Here is a 15,718-nt window from a genome sequence, read left to right on the forward strand (position 1 = left end):
CAGGTGTAGATTTTCTTCATTCTCTTTAAATCTCCCCAAACCCTAGAAATCCTTTTCTAAAAATTCCTTTGATTTTTAAAATTCCAGGTGTATATCTCTTCTTCCTTTTGGATCTCAATTTCTTTAAATTCTATCTTCTATTTTTACAAAGTCCTGCATTTTGTCTAATCCTCTTCATTTTTTCTGCCCCAGTATTATTCGATGGCATCCAATTCACTTGATATTATCTTTCCCAAGGATCATATCTCATATGAGATAAGACAAGGATTCCCAGATCATCGGGCCATTCATACTCTTCCCTTCTTTCCTCAGTGATATTATTCTTGGTTTGCCACCTTCTCGCGTATATTCCCGGACCACTTGGATGACTGTGGATTGGAACTGGCATCGGCAGTATGCAAGCAAACCTTCAATGGAAATTTGATTCAAGCCTTGGCAGAATGGTCGAACCACGCACCTGCATATTTTGGTTTCCATGGGGGAAAGATGACTCTATTGATGGATGAATTCAATGACATCATGGGACTACCAGAGCTAGCTGGTCAGCCAGATGATCCCGTCGAGCAGCAGTTCCTGATCAATGTCAAAGAGGTGGATATTCAAGATGCCTTAGCTAAAGCAACTGGGAGTAGATCTTGGCCGCTCACTGAAATTGATGGAAGTCAGTTCATTGATCTATTCAGACTCTATCGCAAGTATGGGGCATACGAAAAAGTTGATACCTTGTCCCGAGCAACCAAGGAAAGGATTCAACATGCCATGATCCTATGCACAGTTGGATTAACTTTCTTTCAAAACGGCTAGAAATTTGTTGATGTTAGAGTTATCCAACTCCTGTGAAGATGGAGAAGTAAGCAGACCCATCATATTTCAATTTTTATGACAGCCTTAGCTTTTCTCTATCGTGGTTTAACTCGTTTTGCTCTTGGAGAGACTATCTTGGTAGAAGGATGCATCTATGCCCAACAGTCATGGTTCCTGCGACATGTGCCATCAAAGGCCAATTCATTCAGATTCAACAACAATAAGCCATAATCCACTCTTCAGTATCGAGCCTTGATCGAAAGTCTGCATCAAGAGGAGATTGTTTAGGACTACTTCAACCAACAAGAATCAGTTCCTCATTATACCTATGTGCGTGGCAAGCGTTACCGATTACTTGGTCCGTTCTTTTGTGTCGATTATCAGCCAGAAAGGTGTCTAAGACAGTTTTTGCAGCGGCAGATTCATATCAACACTCGTTTCCCGACAGACATTATGCCATAATTCGATCTACAGTCAGATTAGTGGTATGGAGCATACCATGCAGCCAAATATACTTGAGATTCTTTTATTCCCCTTTCCATATTTCCAAGACCCAATGTATCTTCTGAATATCAAGAGTGGTGGCAAACTGTCTGCTCGCCCTCTCTTTGTTTTTGATCTATTATCAATAAAATTTACTTTTTTTCTCTCAAAGCTTCATGACAAATTTTATTTTACTTTCTAATAAACAAACAAATGGTCACAATTCTTGTGACGATTTCATCCCTAGTAATGAGACATTCTCTCTAAAAATCAAATTCAGTCTTCATACTTCTCTTATTTTTCTTCAATACCTTTTATCATAGTTGACGACCTCGCCTAGGTAATAAGGCACATTTTTAGTTATTATAGAAATAATAACGCAATTGTCACAATTCTTGTGATGATCCAATCTCTGGTAATGAGATATTATCTCTGAATTGTCTACCAAATCTCTAATTCTTTCTTTACTCAAATTCATCCTAAAACTTCTTCAGTGGTCTAACCATTCATGTATCTCTGCAGAGAAACATTGACATTTAACATGGTTCAGACAAGGATGGGGAAGAAAACCGTTCAGCAGCACAGTGACAGTGAGGCAGAAGAAACAAATTCCCCCAGATCATCCAGAGCACAGGGCCAAAAAGCAGAAGACAATGTTGATCTAGTCATATACAGTCTGTTTCAGAAAATGATGACAAAGATGATATCATAACAGGCTGGGGCAAATCCAAAGAAGGTATCTCCCAAAAATAAAATCATAAGAAAGCCTGTGAAAAGACATGTTAAGATTGGCAAGAAGAAGGTCCAATATGACAATGCTTCTGAAGATAAAGAATCAACAGAAGAGGATTCAGAAGAAAAACATCCTGTGTTCATCCAAAACCCTCTGCGATAGTCTAAGAAGATGGCAGAAGAGCCTGAATCAGTAAATAAACCCAAATATGGGGTCCCAATGGAAGATCCAATCCAGACACTGACCAGGATAGTTAAGGACTTATAAGTACGAGACAAGGGAAAGAAAGTATACACCAGAGAAGACTTCTATGTTAGATTAGATGGTGATGATAGCTTGGAAAACCTCCATAGGAAATTCATTAAATTCGACGGATCCAGCGATCCCAAACCCCATCTCGTAATGTTTTTCGTAGAGTGTGTCAGATTCAAGGAGGACAACCATGCTCTCTTCTTATGCTTTCCGCGCAGTTTGGAGGGCGCAACCGCCAAATGGTATGCAGAGCACATTAATCCAATTGAATTGCCAGACTTTGATAAGGTTGTCAATTTGTTTATCGAGTAATTCATGTTCAACACAGAAGCTCGACTCACGCTCAATCATCTGTACAACCTCAAGCAGGAAAACAATGAGAAGGCTAGAGATTTTATTTGCAAATGTAGAAGCATTTGTAACAAAATAAGGACTCCCATTTCTGAGGAGCATGTCCTCCAAATTATTCTCAATAATTTCTCTCAGCCATTAAGAAGTCTTATCTCCACCACCCCATCAAAATCGTTCATTGAGTTGACAGAGCGAGCCGAATGGCTCAAAATGGGAATAGAAAATAGGGTATATGAAGGTATTACTCTTGTCAAGAATACTCAGGATAAGAAGAAGAAGGCATACTTTACCTACTCAGCTGACACGTCAGGAAACAATCATGGTAATAAGGGCAATAAGAATGACAACAACAACGGTGCAAAATCTGATCAAAACAAAGGTCAAAAAAGAAAGTTCTTTAGGAACAATGATAAGCCCCTTCTAACTGGCCCTCAACAGAAAGGGGATCTTCAAGAAAAACCCAAACACATCAATTGGAGCTGAGACTGCACATTCACTCCTTTGGATCAGCCCTTAGAGAAAGTCCTGAAATATATGTTGGCTCAGGGAATGGTCAAACTCTCTAAAATTGTAGACCCCCCCATAATCATGGAAAGATTTAAAGAACAAATTTGCAAATTCCACAGGACAATGGGGCATGATACAGAGTATTGCTTTATACTCAAACATTTAATTCAAGATTGCATTGATAAAAATCTCCTCGTGGAAAATGAAGAGGAAAACAAGCTAGAAATATTGTCAGCACCATTCCTAAATCATTCAGCAATGACCATTTCAAAATATCCTTTTTTGCCACAAAATCATATATTTTCATACTCCAATGAGGATATAAGTCTCCAGCATTGGGTTATGGTTCTTCACCAAACACAACTTGCCTCCAAGAAGGTGGACATCATCTTGATCCTGAATCAGATAAACTCCTCAGCTGAAACCAAAAAGATCCCTACTTTCCCCTAGAAATTCAACAAAAGACAGATTCCTGTAGAAAAAAGCAGAAACTTCTAAAGAAGCAGAAGAGTGAGCTAAACTCCTCCAGAAGCCAGTTATGGCACTTTCCAATGTTTCAATCTTTGAACTAACTCATGATTCTTCAAAACATCATGAGATGTTAAATGGTTTGCTGAGGAAAATTAAAGTGAAGCCAGACACCACCCCAGAAGATATGGCACAAATTGTGAATCGGGCGATGACCAATGCGCCTATCACTTTTTCTGATGAGGATTTGCCAAAACCTCATGCTTTTCACAATAATGCATTATATATCATGGTAAGGACCAGAGGCATGACGGTTCCACATGTGCTTGTTGATGGAGGTAACAACCTCAATATTTGCCCAAAAATAACTGCAAAAGCATTGGGTCTGAAAGAAGAAGAATACGTGCCAGACCCGATCATAATCTACGATTTTGATAATCATAGGCATACAACCAAGGATAAGATCTTTCTGGAATTTTTTTACTCAGTGCATACAGTTTTGTTCCATGTCGTTAATGTGCCGCCAACGTACAATCTTTTGCTGAGACGTACATGGATATACAATGCAAATGCTGTTCATTCAACCGTTCACCAGTGCATTAAATGGTCTAAAGGTGACATGATCACCACAATTCTGGGGGAAGATCCAGAAGAGAGACTCCCGCAACCCATGATCCCCCATCCTACTTTTACTGCAGACATCCCTAGCATTAGGGAAAGTGATGAAATCAATCTTAGTGATAGTTTGGAAATATTGAGGTTGAAGGAAGTTCAGACAAAGAAAAATGTCGCAGCGGTGGTCCAATGACAAGGACCACATTTCTTTAAACTAGAAGGATGTCTCATTTGCACTTCTTTCAAAGATCATCCCTTATTCCCTCAGTTTTCTAAAGCCAAAAGAGGATTTGATCTTCTGCTAAAGCATGACTATCAGCCCTTCAGAGGCCTGGGAAGGAATGAAGACGACAAGGTGGAGCCAATCATCCTTGCTCAACATTTCGCTGGTTCAGGATTGGGGTTCACCGGCCAGACATCCAAAAAAGGAACCATATTCATCAAAGGAACAAAATAAGAAGGATAATGCCATAGTTTTTCTGGTTTCTTTCTTTGTTTTCAGTCATCTTGTAGGGACAACATAGTCCCAACCTTTTATGTCTTTTGTCAGTTTCTGCAAATACTCAGTCGCTGTTCTCAGCTTTACTCAATCAATGAAAATTTGATCTTCTCTTTATATCTCGGTGCCTATCATTCTTGCTTATATTTTGTCTATATCATTATTCATTTGCTTTCGTACAAACGGTTGTTTTGGGGTTTACAGTTTTCCTTAAAAATCTTTTCTTTGCATTTTTAGGATTGTCGAATCATGACTCCTAAACCAATAAAAAAGCTCATTATCAATCCTAAATTTTCTCAAAATAACCCCAAGCCAGCAATGATTCACAAGATAAAGGCAAGAGTGGAGGTCATCAAAGTGATAGAACAGATTGAAGAGCCAACAGAATTTGACTCGACTATTCAAGAATTGTCAGAATTCGCTCATATTTAGAAGCAGGATAATCATCGTCCTTTGTTCAGGATCCAACAGAAGATATCAATATTGGTTAAGAAGATGATCCAAAAATCCTCAAAACTGGCTCAAGTCCAAATTCAAATGAGAAAGGAAGACTCATCCATTTTCTTAAGCAACATCAAGAAGTATTTGCCTGGACTTATGAAGATATGCCAGGATTGGATCCCAAGTTATTTAAGCATTGCCTCAAATTAAAATCGTATTCCAGGCCAATCAAGCAAAAACTAAGGAAATTGGATCCTCGAGTTAAGCAGCAAGTCAAGGAAGGACTTAAAGATTTGCTAAAAGCGGGATTCATCTGAGCCATTGATTATCCAGATTGGTTGGCAAACATTGTGGCAGTTCTAAAAAAGAATGGAAAAGTCTGAATCTATATTGATTTTAAGGATCTCAACAAGGCCACCCCGAAGGATGATTATCCACTCCTCAATATTGATCTTCTGATCGACAGCACGACAGGCGATGCCATATTTTTCTTTATGGATGGATATTTAGGCTACAATCAAATCAAGTTGGTTGCTCATGATTAGTCAAAAACTTTCGTCACCACACCGTGGGAAACCTTTTGCTACACAGTCATGCCGTTTGGAGTCAAGAATCCTGGGGCAACCTATCAGAGAGCAATGACCGTTATTTTTCATGATCAAATGCATAAAAACATGAATGCCTATGTGGATGACATACTGGTCAAGTCTAAAGAAGAAGAGGATCATCTTGATGCTTTAGGTCAAGTCGTTGAAAGACTTATTCTCTACAAATTGAGACTCAACCCTTAGAAATGCATCTTTGGGGTAGAATCAGGTAAGCTACTTGGCTTCATAATCAGCAAGAAAGGAATAGAGATGGATCTTGCTAAAGCAAAAGCAAAAGCAATTATTGATATGCCACCTTCAACTAATCTCAAAGAGTTGCGAAGCCTCCAGGGGCGCATTCAGTCCATTTGGCGGTTCATCTCCATTTGGCCATGAGATGCGAACATTTCAATTATCTGTTAAGAAAAAGAGTAAAGTTCGAATGGGGACCAGAATGTCAACTTTCGTTTGAGCGCATCAAGCAATATCTCCTTAATCCACTAGTTATGAAGCCACTAGAATTGGGAAGGCACTCCTGTTGTATATTTCAATTAATCAAGTTGCTTGTGGTGGGTGTCTCGTGCAGTATGAAGAAGGCAGTTGAATAGAACATGTCATCTATTATGTGAGCAAACTTTCATTGATTATGAAAAGAAATATTCTCAGATGAAAAAGACATGTCTAGCTTTAGTATGGATGCGTCAGAAACTGAGGCATTACTTGTTGGCAACAGAAGTCAAAATTTTATCAAAGCTTAATCATCTCAAATACATTCTTGAACAACCATTTCTCACTGGACGGATTGCAAAAGGACAAGTCCTTCTAATGCAATATAACTTAGAATATGTTTCTCAAAAGTTGATAAAAGGCCAAGCTATCGCAGATCAATTCGCCGATTTTCCTTTGACAGAAGAGATCAAGGCAAAACATGATTTTCCTGATGATCGTATCTGCAATGTTCAACAGTTTTTAGTTTGGAACCTATTCTTCGATGACTCTAAAAATATGTCTGGTATAGGGATTGTAATATTATTGATTTCTCCAGAGAAAAAAATGATCTTTTATTCTCTCAAACTTGGTTTCCAATGTACTCATAACATGGCCGAGTATGAAGCTCTAATACAAGGCCTAAAAATTTTGCAAGACTTCAATGTCAAGAGAGTGCATGCCTTTGGCGATTCGTTGCTTGTCGTCAGTCAAGTTAACACTGAGTGGCAGGTGAAAGATCCAAAATTAATCCCTTATCAAAAGATTGTCCTAGCTCTTATAGACAACTTCAAAGAATTTTAGCTCAATCACATCAGGAGAGAACACAACCAAATAGCCGACGGCTTGGCCAGTCTGGGCGCCATTTTGTCCTTTAAAGACAGTGAATCCTGTCGTTCTTTTGAAATTGGCAGACTTGATCAACCTGCCTTCATTTCAGCCGTGCAAGTAAACCAAGTCAATCAAAAGAAGAAGCCTTGGTATCAAGACATTAAGAATTTTGTTGAAACCGGTGAATTTTCATCGAAAATGCCAAAAAAGAAAAGACAAGCGGTCCAGCGTATGTTCGCCCACTATTTCATTCTTGTCGATGTCTTTTATCATCGTGGATTCAGTGATGAGTATGCCAGATGCTTAGACAAGGATGAAGCTACGGAAATCGTCCAAGAGACACATGAAGGAATTTATGGTGGCCATGATGGTTATCAAACTCTCGTCAAGCAGATCGTCTGGGTAGGGTATTATTGGAAAACCATGTAGCAAGACTGCTATCGATTTGTGAAGAAGTGCGTCAAATGCCAAATGCATGCACCTTCCATTCATGTGTCAGCCACATATTTGTAATCTGTTGTTTCTCCTTGGCCGTTCTCTATGTGGGCTTTCGATGTCATAGGCCCAATTACTCCTTCTGCTTCCAATGGTCACAAATATTTTCTTGTCGCAACAGAATATTTCACCAAATGTGTTAAAGTTGTTACTCTGCGTATAGTAGAAGGCCGCCATGTGGTTCCTTTCATTCACAAAAATATTCTCTGTCATTTTGGCATACCACATGACATTGTTTCAGACAATGACACTCATTTCAAGAATGAGGGGATGAAGATCTTCTGTTCAAAATTTACCATCATTTCTCTGCTTCTTATTATCCTCAAGGGAACGGTCAGGCAGAGGCCACCAACAAAATTTTGTTTCGTATTTTGAAAAGAACTGTGAAAACAAGTCGTGATTGGCTTAAAAAAATTCATGATGCACTTTGGGCATACCGAACTACTATTCAGACTCCGACCAATGCCACTTCTTTAGAGCTCGTTTATGGGACTGAGGCGGTTTTACCTCTCGACATTCAAAAACCTGCTCTCAAATTTGCTTCACTTATAGAATTGCCACTTGATCAGTATCAACAACAAAGATTGGTATAACTTGATCTACTGGATGAAAGGAGACTCAAGGCAGCCGAACATGCTCAAGCTTATCATCAAAGGATAGCTCAGCATTATGCCAAGTCCGTCTTCAAGAGGAGATTTCTAGTTAATGACCTGGTACTCAGATCAATAGCTCATATCAAGCACCACCCACGTGGCAAATGGTCACCCAATTGGTAAGGTCCTTACGTGGTTAAAGAAGCATTGCCTCACAATGCATATTGTTTGATCAATGCAGATGGGGTAGAATTGTCAGATCCTGTCAATGCTCTACATTTGAAGAAATTTAATACTTAAAATATCCATTTCAGCCTTTGTATTCTTCAAAGAGCCTTTTTCAATAACAATGATCTCCTATTATCCCAACATTCTTCTCCGTTATACTGGGGTATTTTTTTTATATACATTCATCTTACTTCAAAATTTCTATATGCAGGCAAAATCAAATCAATTCTTGTATCGTCAATACCCATTTCGGATAAGGGGACAATCCTGAAAGCGGGCCACATATAGTTAATTATGATGGTCTATTGAAATTCAGAATCTTCATCAAGAATCTTTATTTTCCAAATTTAGTTTGCAAGTTGAATCCTTCGCAAAACCCAGTCCTCAAACTGGTTATTTTTAAAATTTTTGATCCTAGATAGAACCATTGTTAGAACCGAGTCCTTGAACTGGTCATTTTCAGATTTTTCGATCTTAGATCATACCATTTTTCAAAATCCAGTCCTCGCACTAGTTATTTCTCAAAATTTTCAATCAAAGTTCAAGTTGAATCATTTGCAAAACCCAGTCCTCGTAATGGTTATTTCTCAAAATTCTCAATCTTAGATCAAGCCTATTTCTCGAGGTTAGTCCTCATACCGATCTCTTTTCTTCAAAATTGTTGGCTTTAGGGTAAATCCCTTCTCGGACCAATTTCTTTTCCAAATTTGCGGTTCTTGGGTTGAATCCCCTTCTGAACCAATTTCTTCCTCAAAAACATGATCTCTAAGTTGAATTCTTTCTGAACCCAGTCTTTCATTAAGATCATAGTTCAACCAATCATTTTTAGATCTGTAGGTCAACCAAAATCTATCTTATACAACTGGTTGGGATTTCAAAATCCAGTTTATACAACTGGTCGGGATTTCAAAATCTAGTGTTTTTACTGGTCAGAATTTTAAAATCCAGTTTATATAATTGGTTGGGATTTCAAAAATCCAGTTTATACAACTAGTCAGAATTTCAAAATCCAGTTTCTACAACTGGTCGAGATTTCAAAATTTAGTTTCTATAACTGGTCAGGATTTCAAAATCCAGTTTCTACAACTGGTCGAGATTACCAAAATCCAGTTTCTACAACTGGTCGGAATTTCAAAATCCAGTGTTTTCACTGGTTAGGATTTTAAAAGTCAGTTTCTACAATTGGTCGGGATTTCAAAATCCAGTTTCTATAACTGATCAGGATTTCAAAATCTAGTATTTTCACTGGTTGGGATTTCAAAATCCAGTTTGTATAACTGGTCAGGATTTCAAAATCCAGTATTTTCACTGGTCGAGATTTCAAAATCCAGTTTCTATAATTGGTTGGGATTTCAAATTTCAGTTTATACAACTGGTCGGGATTTCAAAATCCAGTTTCTACAACTGGTTGGGATTACCAAAATTCAGTATTTTCACTGGTCAAGATTTCAAAATTCAATTTCTACAACTGGTTGGGATTTCAAAATCTAGTGTTTTCACTGGTCAGGATTTCAAAATCCAGTATTTTCATTGGTCGGAATTATCAAAATCCGGTTTTACTGGTCGGGATTTTCAAAATCTAATTTTCAACCCAAGGTTCTATCAAAATTGATGTTGAGTAATTGTTTCACAAAGGATTCTCGAATATTTTGTCAATTTGCTAAAAACATTCATCGATTTTAATATTTTATTGTACAAAAGAATCACCTCAGATTATCTCTAGTATTCTTTCCTAAAAGGTGAAGCTTGCTGCGAAAAGGAACAAAATTCAAACATTTTCTCTGTTGATCAACCAAAAGGATAAGAGAAATATCCTTGGTATGATGAGCAAAAAAAATTCCAATGATTTTAAAAAGCCAGAAGCGAATTGATATTGATGATAGCTATGATGCATTTCTAAAAGCTGATTCTTCTGACAAGAAAGCAGTAAAAATATTCTGAGAAATAAAGAATCCATTCAAAATTCTCAATAAAGCAAGTATAATTGATTATCTGCAAAAGGGATCTCTCAACTATCATCAAGTTGAAGACTGGTATGCAAGTTAGACTCTCGGAGATAAAGAAGATTCAGATCACCTCCGAGTTGAAGGAGTGTGTGTCGTATCCTTCCAGGGAAAGTTCAAATCATTGCCAAGTTGAAGGCCAATGCGATGAACCTCCCAACCAACCCTAAAAGATATTTGATTCATACTATCAAAAGATTTCAATCAAAAGAGACATCTTTATCAATTTTTGGGGACAATGAAGACTCTAATTATCTCCAAGTTGAAGGAGTATGAAGTGTTCTTCTAGGGAAAATCAGAGCATCTCCAAGTTGAAGGTTGATATGATAAAATTCTCGCCAAACCCCAATAAAATGATTCATTTTTATGTCTCATAAAGTGCAAAAAGTATATCTTAGATATCAAATTGCCAAAATTGCAAAGAATCATCTTTTCTCATGCAAAATTCTTTTATCAATATCTTTTCACTACTTGCTTTTATGAAATTAAGAATATTTATTCTCTTTTCATATCAAGGAAATAGATAGCTTTCTTGAAGAAAATCAATAGCATTAAAATTTGAATTTGATTCTTGAAATCTATGGAGTTAACCTCATTGGAGAAAATACTCTAGGTAAAAGAGAGAATACCTTTTGCACATAAATGCACACTTTTGAAGCATTTGAATCAACTACAATTTCATCCTATTGGCAAAATTTTCTGGCTACTCAAATATAAAATAAATACTCGATGTCTATTCTAATACAACCTGACATTGTTTACATCTTTTAAATAGTTGCCTTATTCTGATGAGGCATTTCTTTCAGGCCCATCATGGTTTCCTCATCCAGATGAGGAATCCATATTTTTCATATCCATTTAGGTAAGGATTGTACCTAAGCCTCGTCTCATGAGGTATTTTTCAGAAATGTCCAATCATGGTTTCCACATTCTGACGAGAAATCCATATATTTCTTTTTCATTCAGGTAAGGGTTAAACCTGAACCTCAACTTTTTGAGATATTTTCATCCCATCCAGGTAGAGGGCTAAACCTGAGTTTTTTTAAAAAAAAAAAAACTTAGTTTTGCCTCAACCATGAGATTTCTTCAGAATCTTCCTTTTGTCACAATTTTGGGATCTTCATCCAAAAGTCCCATCATGATTTTCTCATTCTTTTTTATTCAATTATTTTATTCTCGAGGATTTCATATTTTTCCAAGCCGTTCAGGATAAGGTGCTAAACCTGAGAATAATTTTCACAAAACAATTCTTCCACACTTAGTTTAGATTTTCTAACTGGGGCATTTTTGTTTTAAAATTTGGTGTGTTTTCTTTGTTACTAAGCTCACCTTTCAACCGGCATAGCAACAAAGAGGGGCATCTATGAATACCCTAAATTTTCAAAATTTCAAAAATTCCCTTTTTGCCCCTAACCCTCACCTTCTGAGTAATTGGGTCAACTTCTGATCAACTCTTGATTATTTCTCGGATTCACTTCCTTGTTGAAGATCCAAAATCCAATTTCATTTTCTATATTTGACCCAATCTTAGATCTAGATCAGATATCCAAATCCAATTCTAAGCCCGAATCTTCTATTTTCAGAATCCAATTCTCTATATCGACTCAGGTATTTTATCCAGATCCAATCTCCATTTGGATCCGTTCCTCTCATATTTCCTCAATTCAAGATCCAAACTCGATATTTGCTCAAAAATCTAGGATCATGATCTAGTTTAAAAATCTAATTTCCCCTGCTATTTCAAAACTCCCCTTTTTTGTAAAATTCTCAAAATTTCAAATTCAATACTTTCGTAAACTTTTCAAAAAAATCTCATATGGACCCCATCTCTTAAATCCCTCACATTTCTCTTATATTTTTAGCTTTTTCTTTCAAAAACATAAAAGAAAATTTTCAGAAAATAGCTTTACCCTCTTTTTGAGAAACCATTGTAAATGAAACCTCCTTTTTGAAAAATTTCAAGAAAATGAAGGACCACTTTTGAAAATTTTGTAACGGCCTCCCTCGTTATAAGCCAACACAGGGGAGTCGCTCTCTCATCCATCATCCACCTCTCACATCCCCCATCGAGATGTTCTCCTTCTCCATTTTTCTTTTCCCTTCCCTCTCCCCTTTTCCCCTCTTGCACTCTCCTTCCTTCTTCTTCATCGAAAATTTCGTGTCTGCCCCTCTTCACCAAAGATTATCGAGAACTTGGTCCACTCACTCCTCGATTGTAGTAAGTTTTGCATTTTGCTTTTTATGCTCCTACGAGTTTCAATTCCTTTTGTTTCTTCTTTTTGTTGTGATTTTGTTTTCACCATGGCTTTGATTTCGTTATCGCAATATATGTTGCATTGAACACATTCTCGCGAGCACTGCACCATTCTGTTCTTTCTTTTCATTCTCCATTATCCATTGGAAGCATATGATACAATATCGATATGCCTATAGCAGTATCGATCTGTATAATGCAACATGATGTCGATTCCTTTCGTTTCATTTCTTTTCTTTTCAGATTACTTGTGTTTCAACAATTTTTTTGGCAATTTGCTGCTAAACTTTTATTGCTTATGTACATTTGATACATGTTCATACTACTACACATTAGACTCGACACTCTGTTGCAATTCATCACCAGCCCTTTATTTGCATCATTTCCTCTACATCTGCATTAAATAGTCCATCGACACATACATCTTATCTTCTGTTTCATCCTCATGTGCATTTCTAATCTTTAATTTGCCTCCATTCTCAGCATTATCATCAAGTTTCTTATTGCTTCTCCACAATCTGTTTAGATCATCATCAGTATTTTCAATTCAACATCATCATTGATCACCATTTCGTTGTATCATATCTCTTGTTTTTCTTCATCGTTCATATTTCACCCATTCTACATCCATTATTATACCTCATTTTCTCCTTTCTGCATTGATTCATCCTTTGCATATCGTTGCATTTTATATATGGATGTATCGATCTGGTGTCTCATGCTCATCAACGTCATCATCAGTTGCTTTGTGTTAGCATCCTGCATCGCATAGCATATGCATCCGAGTTGCTGGAGTCTCATAGCATAGCACCAATTGCCATTCCATCTCATTGCATCATGTTTGTCCAACACGGTATTTCCCTTGCATTTAGTGACATCCGACCTGCACAACAAGTATCCAGAAGTATCCAACATCATCTAGTCACTTCTTATTTTGTGCATCAAGATCTCACGCATTCTATTCTTTGTTCAGCATCATCTTGCATTTGTTCATTGCATCATCATTTTAGATTTATGTCCATCATTTTAGATTTCTGTCCATTGCATTTTTCATCTGAAATCCTCTGCATTTCATAGCATTTGCATTGGCATCTTCTTCATCAACACCAATATATCAGTGTATCTAATTTCCTGGGTTTATGTGATAGTGGTCCTTGCAATTTATATAGTTGTGTCCTATACTAGAGAAAGGTATGCTGCAAAGGAGCACATCTATTACCGAGCTATTCAATCCTTTGTCAGTCTTTGAGATTTTAGTTTTGGTCCTCTTGTTGAAGTTCACTAGCTTCACGTTTGTTGACGTGCTTACAAGTCTGTTGGCACTCATCCCCACTGGGTGGGGCTTGATATCAATAGCCCTAGTGCTCAGGCCCTTGCTGGCGAAAACTCTTGTGTGGAATATTGTTGTTGCTCTGGCTCGCCTATATGATATACTTTTCGGTATGATGGTCATGGCTCCCACAACCCTCCTATCTCGGTTGCCTGGCTTCCAATCAATGCAGACATGGATCTTATTCAATGAGGCATTGAGCAGGAGTCTCCACCTTGCTCGCATACTGACTGGAAAGAAATCTATTATTGACTGGTGATGTGAGGTTTTGGTGTGGAATCCTATGAATGTTGGGGTCAAAGCGATTGGTGGTGTATGATTTAACTTTTCGTCTTGATGTACATGACAGATGTTATCACTTAGCACACAATTTGATTTCCATTTTCTCTCCACTCTGGCACTTTAAAGGCTCAAGAGGAAAAACAACACCGAGTTGTATACCAGGCTCTTATAGACTCTGAAAAGAAGCTGCAATTCTTTGCTGCTCGTCAAATAACATATCGTGTACCTGAGAGTAGGGGACATCTTTGCCAAAAAGTGTTGGCTCCCTCTTCAAGAAGATCGTATATGTTCGAAACTTGTACCTTGCTCTTTATGGCATGGATTGTGGTTTTGGCTATACATGCACCCAAAGGATTTTCTGCGACAAAATGATACTGGAAAATTGTTGTGCCAAATATTTGGAGTTGAACATGCACATTTGTACCTTTTTTTGGCATTTGTGAACATGAAGAAAGTATGCAAAAAGCCTTTCAAAATACAGGGAGATGCATGGTTTGGTGTCTTTATCCTAATCAAGATGCATCTTCACAATCTGTGAAGGATATCGACTTTGGTGGTGTTAAAAGAAATATTGAGAAGCATCTTTTCCCAATACTATTGCATACTGCTGCAGTGGTTTGCTATCCCTTTTAGACGATTGTGCTTTATGATCAATACATGACAATGATAATGGTCTCTGCCCAGCTGATCCTAAATCATTAAATGCTCGAATGCCTGGGAACTGTGGCCTACTGTTATCACATCTGTGCTGCATATTCATCACTTTAGTCATTATTTTATTACTATGTCTACATCTAGGATTGCGTTTGTAGGTTGTTGATTAAGCAATACAACATCTACATTCTGCAACTTTACACTTCTGCACAACATAATTAAGTGTCATTGTTCCTGTTGTGTCACCACATCTTCATTGGTTCAACAAAGTGTATCATTTGGGATCAAGCATCATAACGTCTGTGCTCATTCTTGCTTCATGCAGCATCCAGCATCCACCATCCAGCATCCAGCATCCAGCATCCAACATCCAACATCCAACATCCAACATCCAGGAGTCAGTTCAATATTCTTTTAGATTCACTAGATCGTAGATCTGGTTAATCATAATGTGCTTATCTTGATCTGTCAATGAAGAAGGAATCCAGATCTACTCAGCATCTATGCTGCAGAGTTCTTTTTTTTCATATCATTCTTTGCATTAGTCGATCCATAGCATGCATTTTAGCATCCACATTTCCCGAAATTCTTTGTTTATATCTATTAAAAGTTTGCGCTAAAATTTGATGCTCTGTTCGTACCTATTGGAATTTTAGTATGTGTTTGGTGTTAGTAAAATTACATTGAGATCTGTAGTGAAAATAAACACTGTTTGTTGTGAAAAATATATTCATTGAGTTGATGTATCTAGTTTATTTTGTTTTACCTGTTTTGTAGATTCTGTTTTGTCATAGTATTTCTAGTTCTTGCATTTGCATTTGG

General features: G+C 37.4%; 1 pseudogene; it reads left to right on the forward strand.

Annotated features, from left to right (window-relative positions):
- The first annotated feature begins 13,823 nt into the window (after nucleotides 1-13,823).
- LOC149837522 (callose synthase 11 pseudogene) lies at nucleotides 13,824-14,219 on the forward strand (annotated as a pseudogene).
- The last annotated feature ends 1,499 nt before the right edge of the window (nucleotides 14,220-15,718 follow it).

Source organism: Nuphar pumila, chromosome 5, assembly GCF_984573655.1.
Source record: "Nuphar pumila chromosome 5, dmNupPumi1.hap1.1, whole genome shotgun sequence".
NCBI classification, from domain to species: domain Eukaryota; kingdom Viridiplantae; phylum Streptophyta; class Magnoliopsida; order Nymphaeales; family Nymphaeaceae; genus Nuphar; species Nuphar pumila.